This window comes from Micrasema longulum, unplaced genomic scaffold, assembly GCF_059751315.1.
Source record: "Micrasema longulum isolate JH-2025_06_02 unplaced genomic scaffold, ASM5975131v1 h1tg000340l, whole genome shotgun sequence".
Taxonomy (NCBI): domain Eukaryota; kingdom Metazoa; phylum Arthropoda; class Insecta; order Trichoptera; family Brachycentridae; genus Micrasema; species Micrasema longulum.
Genome location: NW_028277543.1, coordinates 2,523,687 through 2,533,836, shown reverse-complemented (window position 1 = coordinate 2,533,836; position 10,150 = coordinate 2,523,687). Strand labels below are relative to the sequence as shown.

General features: G+C 33.6%; 1 long non-coding RNA gene across 1 annotated transcript; it reads right to left on the bottom strand.

Moving 5' to 3' along the window:
- Nucleotides 1-5,195: 5,195 nt before the first annotated feature.
- Nucleotides 5,196-8,376, bottom strand: LOC148282344 (uncharacterized). Its single transcript, XR_015822122.1, has 2 exons — nt 6,414-8,376; nt 5,196-5,456 (listed from the first exon to the last, which is right to left on the bottom strand). It is a non-coding gene; the product is annotated as an uncharacterized LOC148282344 (long non-coding RNA).
- Between the last annotated feature and the right edge of the window lie 1,774 nt (nt 8,377-10,150).

The following is a 10,150-nucleotide window of genomic DNA, read 5'->3' as shown; positions in this document are numbered from 1 at the left end:
AAAGATGAGTATTTTACCACTCACTGACTTTTTATGTCTACCAATTTCGAGACATATCCGTCTCTTCGTCAGGACACTCACTACACCAACATGCAAATACACTTTCACCCTTACCATCACTTAAGCATATAAAGTATTTACAAAAAAATAATAACATATTAAAATTACATGCAGAGCTAAAGGGGATGCAAACTTAACATATCCGAGCATGCACTAAAATTAATTTAACAATATTCCGCGATATATTTATAGGGATGGGATTAGGGGGGAGGGGGGCGAGCTTAGGGGTTGAACGTTATTGGTTAATTTTTAAATAAAAAAGTGGGTTGTATTGAAAGATATTTTATTGTTTATAAGGGGAATATTATTTTTAATGCTTTTTTAATGTGAAATACATCTATGTTGTACAATTTAAGTCCTTTTTTATTTATTGTGAATCCCATGTTAAATTTGGTAATGTCTCTAAAATAAAACATATTTTTTAAATTTTAATTCTACTGTATTTTTTTAATATACAAAAGCGTACATTGTGATGATTAAACTAACTAACAACTAAACTAAATTTTATTATTTGAATGTAAAATATTAAATAGGTGAGAAGGTTTTTACGGTAAATGTTATCAATTTGTTTTTTTTTTGTGTGATACCGTGTCTGTTGGATTTGTTCTGACGTTTCAGCTACCCTTGCAGGAGCCATCTTAAGGGTAAACTGAGTGTTTTGTAGAAAAAAAGTATGTGTTTAAGTACTAGTCATTTGTACCGTGTCGCAGTCGGCAGTAGGCACATTGGTAGCCGAAACGTCGGAACAAATCTAATAAACACAGTATCACTTTAAAATGAAAAAAATTGGTAAAATTTTAACTCCTGTTTCCTTATTAAAATTGTACAGTACGTCTCGAACCGGTAAACATAAAGAGTCATTATACATAAAATTGTAAATTGCGAGTTCTTCATACAAGGGAGGTACACAAAAGAACTTAAAATGGGTACAATAATAATATACGACCTATCCTATCTGTCATCAGTGTACAAAACCTCAAAAGCGATGAGCTGACTGAACATTATTTTTGGTCCTTCGAGCCGGATTAAAAAAAATCTTAATTTTGAAAAACAGTTTATTAACGGAGAAAACGAAAATTCAGTTACTCTCCTTATCTACAAACAAATTCAAAGTACGCAACTTTATTTTTAAAACAACCTTTTCCGAAGTTTTCTTTCCATGAAAGTTCTACTTTTCATCCCTCATGGCAAAAAGACTTGAAACTTTTCTAATTAGATGCCTGAAATTCCTGAAAGACTTTTTACGGAAACCTATCTCCAATCTTATGCTTTTCCTGTAATATTAAAAGATAACATTCGTATATCTACATAGATAAAACTTAGTTGAGAAATTATTACATTACCTATTTTAAATGTATTTTTATTATGATTCTACTACACTTTAAAAGTTTTAAAAGTTTTAAGATCGTTGGTGGAAATAATTTGTAGAATTTTGCTATAATTTAATGAAGAAATAAAAGACGAGTGATACTTAAGTCCACAAATTTGTAACAAGCAGTGACCATTTTTATTGCTTTTGCGACATGTTGGAAGTCGCTAAAGCGGTAAATTTGATCCACTGGTTTTTGATTTCTTCATTTTAATTTTCTTTAACGTTTATTTTTTACGTTCTCCATCCGTTTCTACTTAACATTACACCTAATAACGCAGTCTGACAAAAAGTAAGAAAATCTTACGACTCTGCTATTTCAAAACAACGATTTCTCAAAATCACGATATTTTTTCAACAAAAATAAATGCATTTGATGTCACATCAAATTTGGGGTATTTTTCATTAATTTTACATTAACTTATACCTTCAATAATCGTTTCAAAATTGAAAAAGGTCTAAATTTCAATCCTTTTTTATGGAATAAGGTTTTTTTCTTGTTTAAGAAAAATATTTTGTTTATAAATATTTCATTTTAACAGTATGTTTATAGCAAAATCTAAATTTATCATAATTTATTTATTTAATATTATCATATTGGAAGGGCCCATTCATTGACATTAAAATGGCGTAATCTGCGAGTCAAAAGTAATTACTGAACATTTTAGTTGCGTGGATCTTTTTGTTGAGAAATACCTCTGAAAATCTGTATTTTTGTCACAATTTAATCTTAAAAAGCGTGATTTAGAAGAAACACCATTTTAAAATGGCACAATCGTATAGTTTTTATGGGCGGCGTATTTATGATTTTGCTAAAACAGGGCTAAATTGTATGTTTATTTGCAAGAATTATGGAAAAATAATTATTAAACAGTATGTCTCCATGTTTTTTTTTCAAATGTCTGAACTTAAGAATATTCCGTCTTTTACTAGTGTTTACACAATGTTACATCACCGAGCGCAGAGGGATTATTTACCACAGTCTTTTAAGAGTTAATTGAAATAATGACTCTAGGGGCCTTACTCATAAACTTAGTTTAAAGCTATGCCTATGCATAGTTGTTATAGAATACGGATAGAGTTATTCTTATTATAGTTGTCGAAAGAAAAGGTATTCGCATCCCTATTCTGTCGTTATGCCTAGACGTAACTTTATAATAGGTTTATAAGTAAGGCACTTTCTTTTAAGTCACGGATATACTATCGTGAAATGGCCCTACATGAATATTTGGGTATGTAGATACTGCAGATATTTTGTTGATGCCAATAAACATACCTACACCTCTTCCAAAATGTAAACGCGTAAATTACACTTTCTAAAAAAAAAAAATATTTATCAGAAAAAAAGCTAAGAACAAAAAGGGTTCAACGAGAAATTATTTGTTTTAACGAAATCCAACAGCATTGGTAATATACCATGTTTCTATATAAAAAAAATTTTAATCTACTAATATATTTGTTTGTTTTTATTGGTTGGTTTGTTACCCATTTAGACTATCTATTTATATATTCTCCCTTATTCCTCCTTTTCCGATTGTTAATCCTTTTGAAATATTAGCTTCATAAGTCATTGACCCTCGGTGGTGGCGTAGTGAAGCATGTGTCCAACCTGCATGTCGATTTTATATTTTTGCAAATCTACTATGGTGAAGGTGTGTAGTGATATTTGCATGTTGGTGTAGTGTTGTTGTCCTGACGAAGAGACGGGCTACGTTTCAAAACCGGTAGACAGATAAGTCGGTGAGTGGTTTTATACAAATTTTATTAACATAATATATCTATTTATAATTTAACTTCTTGATTATTTTTTATACACAATACGTGAAATTTCGTACGATATTCATGCTGCGAAAAACATTTTCAGACTACATGTCTTAGTTTCACGACCTTATTTCTTTTATCTGTTCTATAATATTAATAAAACCAAATCTGATACAGAACGCCCGCAATTTCCAGTTTATGGCCGCAGAAATAGGCACGTGGAAAAATAAATCAGTTGACTTCAATGAAATAAGAAACTATCTCGCCAAACGTTGCTCAGAGCGGAATTATTACAAAAATGTTGTAATTATTTTAACAAGAATTTAGACCGTAGAATTCAAGTTCTATGTGTGATATAGAGAAAAACCACAACTTGTGGTGGTATTCCGAATCTTCTCTACCTCCTAAAGAGTGATTAGTTTGAACATTTTTATTTTCTTAATGCGACGACACTTTGTTTCATATACTGGCCACACTTAGGATTTAACATTGAATGGTGTATGAAACTGCTTCGAAAACGGAAATAAAACTAACATGGTTTGGTTAATTCAACCTAATTAAGTGTTTTTGGTTATGTTTAAAGACGCAATAACGTTCTAAATGAAAACCATTGTTTCGGATTCATGTTCTTTTATTCAAGTGTCAAGCCATTCCTTCCTTTGATTCCGGTGGTCCTTGTTTTGAATCCCAATGTACCTTCTTCTCCCTGACGGCGAGTCAAGAAAGCAACGCGTGACAACACAACGAAAACCGTACCGCGAGCGAGACAGTGATTTCGAATCACCAACATACAAAAACGTGCAAACGTGACGAGTGCAAACGATAACGGTGTCTTTCTGGACCAGTGCCAAAGGGAGGAAACCGTAAGTCCTTACTCCTTTCATTAATTCCAGGATTGACACTCAAAACCATAACGTCAATTAGTTTACCTAAAATCAAACGTTCCCTTTTTTTTTCGAACACGCGTATCGCGAGAGGGCAGGCCTTGTTTACGGTCCCGAGGTCGAAGGTATCGAGCATCCAACAACCATCATGTTTGATTTCACGAGTTCTTATTTTTGGACGTTTAACCATTAATGTAGCAATATATGACGCAAAAATTAGTCACATGGAAAAAATACATAACCCCAAATTAACCACTCTAAGGGATAGAGAAGATCCATAATTGCACTACCTCATTCTAATGGTTTTTGAAATGACATTCTAAAATGTATGATTTAACTAATTAGCAATTGGCCTTTTTTACCGCCGATAAGCCCATTATTTAAAACATCCTTAGATATAGCGATAAATTGCGATGCCCAAAATATGCATAGTATTTTTTTTCTAGTGATATACCTAATTAGTAATAATCCCTACAAACCCACGCAGAAATTCATTTTTAAATAATCTGGTAATTAACTTTGTGGTCTAACAATTTAATAAAATATTTGTAAGTTTGTATATAGAAAGGAACACTCCCACACTACCAAAAGTGGGCCATGAGGTCTACCACAAACTCTGAATTTAGGCAAAGAAATTTCAGGTTTCTGAGCCCCAAAATATTAAATATGTTACCCAAACATTGCAAAACCATGACCCGGATTCAATTAAATAAATTTGTCAAAAATAAGTTACTGGGTTAAGGTAGAGAAAAATCGGAAAATGTGCTTAAAAACATTCTTAAATAACAAACTGTGTAAATTTAAATTATATAACAGTATAATAAATAAACAAGTAGGTAGAAATATAATTGTTTATTTTGCATACAAATATCTGTCTTAAAACAGGTTGTACCTAGTAAGGCAAACTAGACATGATCCAGAAAAATTTATTACCTAAGTGTGTATGTAGTAGATAAAGACATTGTTATTTTTGTTAATAAATCATTATTATTATTATTATAAAACACTTACTGACTTTTCTATGTCTACCGATTTCAAGATGTACCCGTGTCTTAGTCGGGACACTGATTGCATTAACATGAGAGTGCCTCGGCGATATAGAGTCCAAGATATTCCCTCATGTTGGAGAGGGTGAAAAAAATATCTTGAAGCATATCTTCGTGAGAGGGTATGGTAGTCATCTGTGGATTTATCCCGCTGCATTTCTCTTGGGGCTTGGGACCAACAGTTTGCAACTTAGAAGGGATGGGTTTACACTAACCCATTTCTTCAGACTGATAATATAATAAAAATAATAATATTTGCCTGATTTATATGGCACCATTTTTGTAAAAAAACACCTCAGGGGCTCTTTACAATTGTATACTTAAACTTACATTTAACTAAACTAAAGTGACATGTTTTATTTTCTGATTTAAAACTGAGGGTATGATAATCTTTAGAAGTGAGATTTTAGTTGGGATCTGAACTGACTAGGACTTTCGATGATTCGTAAGTTTGAAGGCAATTGGTTCCAGGCAGAGGGGCTGATCTCCAAATCTGTTGTTTGGACAGCACCGGATTTCGACAAGTTTTCCTCTTCCTGAATCAAATGCTGACTTAAGAGTACATTTTCTTCGATATGTATTTTCCCTAGAAACAAGGTCAGATAAGTATCTTGGAGCTATTTATAAGAGGTTTCATTGGGAACTCGGCCATTTTAGAGAGTATCAATTTTTGTGTTCCTGGTGGATATTTCCGACAGCTACAGCACATACTGTTTTACGTCCCGGCTTCCAGAACCAACCTGCCTCTGGTTATGCCGATTGGAAGAGCTGTTTGGCAGCTGAACATTATCAGTTTGGAGATCGACATATTTCACATCAGTGAAACTATGTTTAAGAGGGAAATACTCTTTCTATTGGAGAGTATTATACCTTGATGATGTCGAACTATTGTACAAGGGTTCCTGGTTTGATATGTTGTCCCAAAACAAGGTCTTAAATATTTTGTTATTTGCAATGTTATTATGGAATCTCACCATCCAATTGATGACTTTGAAAAATAATGCTACTTTCATTATTAGCTATCAAATAACCTTTTCGTACACGATATTTCAACGTAGTCGAGGGCATTACCAACAAGCCGTGAGGTTGGCAGAGCCGAACACCGCTTTGGCCCGCAACGCGTATTCTAATGCAACATCAGCTCGGACAAGTTATAAAATGTCGTGCATCGGAAGAACATTCACATTTCGTAATGACATTTTGTGTCGCCCGTCCACCAGCTCCTCGTGTTCTCTGTTGTAAATTCTTTCTGAATAAAATTGTAAAGATTTAACTCGCGTGTATCTCCGCAACAATTTTTTTATTGAACGAATTTACAATAACGAACACTTTGCAAGAAGCTGGTGGACGGGCAACACGAAATGCTTAGATGAAATGTGAATGTTCTTCCGATGCACGACGTTTAATAACTTGTCCGAGCTGACGATGCATCGGATTACGCGTTGCGGGCCAAAGCGGTGTTTGGCTCTGCCAACCTCACGGCTTGTTGGTGATGCCCTACATAATGTAATGATTAACTTACCTTTTGAATTCATACTCCTTCCTTTCTCCCTTTTAATTATTGTTAAAACAACATATAATATTTTATTATAATCAGTGCAAGTTTGTGTTAGTTTATATATCTTGACAAAGAGACAGGTACGTCTCAAAACCGGTAGACGTAGAAGAGTCAGTAAATGATTTTTTTAAGTGTTTCTCGCCAAACCACAAAATCCTTCATTTAAAATAAAATCAGTAAAACAAAGGATAATTATTTTGCCTCGACATCCTTATATTCAAATATACGGGTTATCATGGTAAAATGCGCCGAGGGGATGAATCATAAAATGGAAAATTAACGACAGAAAAGGCGGAGATAAAAAATTATACCATAAAACAGATGACAGAAGATTTTTTGGAGTGAGATGAGAGGATAGGAAGGGAGATTTATGAGTTGGAAGTGATTCTTTTTGTATTAGGAAGTCAAGATAGGCGGTGAAAATTTGCAGTTAAATGGAATCCACTTAATTAAATTTGTCTAAATTACCAATCTTAAAATTGTAACAATTTGTTCTTAGATACCGTCAACACAAAACGTTTTTTTTTTTGTTTATTGTAATTTTCAATTAATTTTAACTTAATGTTAAGGTATGAGATTAACTAATGTAGTTAGTCCAGTTGTATCAAATTTTGGGATGAATATAGTTTCCCTCTCTATTACAATCTTAATTTTAATCTTAAGAGGAAATACAGTACAATTTTTTTTTACAAATATGTCGTAAAAGAGTTTTCGCGTAAAGAAAAAGAAGAAAGAAAGTTATATTATGCTATTTTAACTCACCTGAAAGTTTTGTTAAATGGAATGATTGTAGTATATAAATAAAATACTTTGCTTAGATATTTCTCTCTCTCTTTCCAATGGCGCTACAGCCCGTATCCAGTTTTGGCCTCCTGCAGCTTTCGCCCCCAACAATGTCTGTCGTCAGCCGCCATCTTCCAATTTGCCACCTGGAGGAACTGCGCTGCATCTTTTCTCACTTCATCCTCCCACCTCAGCCTGGGTCTTTCCACTAATCTCCTTCCACTCAGGTTTCCGCTCATTAATCTTTTAGGGACACGTGAATCAGGCATTCGCTGTACATATCCGGTTCAATTAATCTCAGTAACTTCATATGTGCCAAGGATGCTAGAGGCCTGGTATATATTGAACAGTTCTTCGTTATCCCGAATGCGCCACTGATTATTCTCTCTCGCTGGTCCACAAATTCTTCGGAGTACTTTTCATTCAAAGGTGTCCAGCATTTCAGCCATCTTTACTATTAATGTTAGCGCCTCACATCCATATGCCAATACAGTACGTATAAAAATTGTTTTTTGTACGGTAATTTTAGTTTTTCTGTAGACGATACGTGATTTGAACACTGGCAGCAAAAACAAGTATGTCTTTTTGGCTGCTATGATTCTTTTTCTGATTTTTGCTGGATCCTCATTGTTTTCAGTTATACTCGAGCCCAGGTAGGTGAATTGCTCGACCTCTTCGCAGGTGTAATTATCTTTGTATTGGACACAGCCTTACTTACATATTTATGCGGATTTTATTATTAATTTAAGTGACTATGACCCAAGAAAAATACAATCAAATGAATGCCAACAATACTGGCTGAACCCAACCGAGATTCATGAATTTAATTTATTTTAATTTCAATAAGAATAAAAAAAACAAATATTTTCGCCAACGTCGAGGGGACCCGGCAAGGCACTAGAAGAAGAAGAAAAAGAATAGAAAGTAAATTTTCTATCAGCATATTTTCCATTTTTTTTTAAATATTATCATATTTGTCCGACTACGGCATATAAAACATGGCACTTTTATGGGTTATGGGGATGGTCCTAGGTGAATCAGGAACAATTTATGAAAAAAAAACAGAACAGTAGAGATACGCCAATGATACATATTTATAATCACTGCCCCAGTGCCATAATACTCGGAAATAAATAACAAAATACGGGAATATGTTTTTATAAAGAAAATTTAGAACTCGTTTTCTGGTTTAAAAAGAAGTACAAAAATCGAAAAATATTTTCAGGCGTTGCCTAGTAGGTAAAATAATTCAAGCAGATGAATCTCACACGCATCAATTAAGGTTTAAACTTTTATTCTTGACAAAAGTAGACAGATAGAAGAGTAAAGGAAATGTGGATGTTTAAACGTAAGCCGAATAGTCAATGCTATAGTGTGTATACTGGCCGCATCGAGCTTTCTTATAACAAGACATAAGCCATTTATTTAAATAGACTTCAATTTTTCGTCATAAAAATTGTTTTCCTATCTTTGTTAAGGTAAATTTTAGTATTTTTGTAGCAACGTTATCAAAAAATGTCTTATCGATTTTTTCCGACTGAATTTCGTTCGTCCGATCCCGCGGGGTGTTGGTCCCAGTTCTGAGGATCGTAAATCATCGCTCGACAGCCGAGCGTGAAGCACTATCCATCATTGGGGATCCACCCTCTTGTTAGGATCAAAAATCGAATCCCCAACCATTAACATAAATAAGACACGGAGCCTCAAACATTAGCAGAATGGTGCATGTCACGCAGCGTGTTAAGCCACGTTTTAAATCAGGAAATAACAATAGTAAAATTGGAAACCTTATACTTTGTAACACTCACTATTCTGCCCTTTTTCAACTCAAATGTGTGAAATGAAAGAGTTAAAATCTTTATTGATCTGTATGAGTTTTATATAGCTGAATTATTTCAAATATTGCCTTTAACTTTGAATACTTGTTTTAACTATTTTTTCTTTTCTTTACATTTAATTAATTGGTTTTCATTATTCTTTCAAATATTTTATATCACGTTAATTATTATGTATTACTTTAAATTATAATTTGTTGACTGCAGTGATTATAGTTTTTGTAAAACAAATCTGCAAAAGGTATACTGAGCCAGCCTCGTGGTGTAATGGTCAGCGCATATGCCTACCTTGCAAGAGGTCTCGGGTTCGATTCCCGACATGGTTGACATGAAATATTTATTTGAAGGGGTGTTTTCACACTAGAATATTTCACAGTCCCTGGACTGGTAGCTGAAGCGTAAGACTGATCACCTTACCTTCGTGTAACAAAATTGATCACGATATGCTACGATTGGTGTACCAATCCAGTGCCCTAAGCACCATTAGGTGCAGAAAGGGAATGAAAAATTATGATATTAACTACTCTGTTGTGTCAATCAATATTTCCGCGTGCACAATAAAATTTTAGAGAAATTAACACATTTCTTTTTTTTTTTTACCTAATATTTATGTTATGTTTTTTTTCCCCATCAAGCAAAATCACGCTACGACCTCACGAATGGGCGCGGCAAAAGTAGGGCATAGTGGGGGAATTGTTGGACACAATTCGATGTATTAAAATATGATTCTACACTCCTTCTGTACTATTCTTAATTCTATGATCTCATGATTCATTTTTGACTTAAAAATATTAATAATAAAAAAAACTTTTTACCCCATTTGCATCTTTAACAATTTTATCGAGTTTAATAAG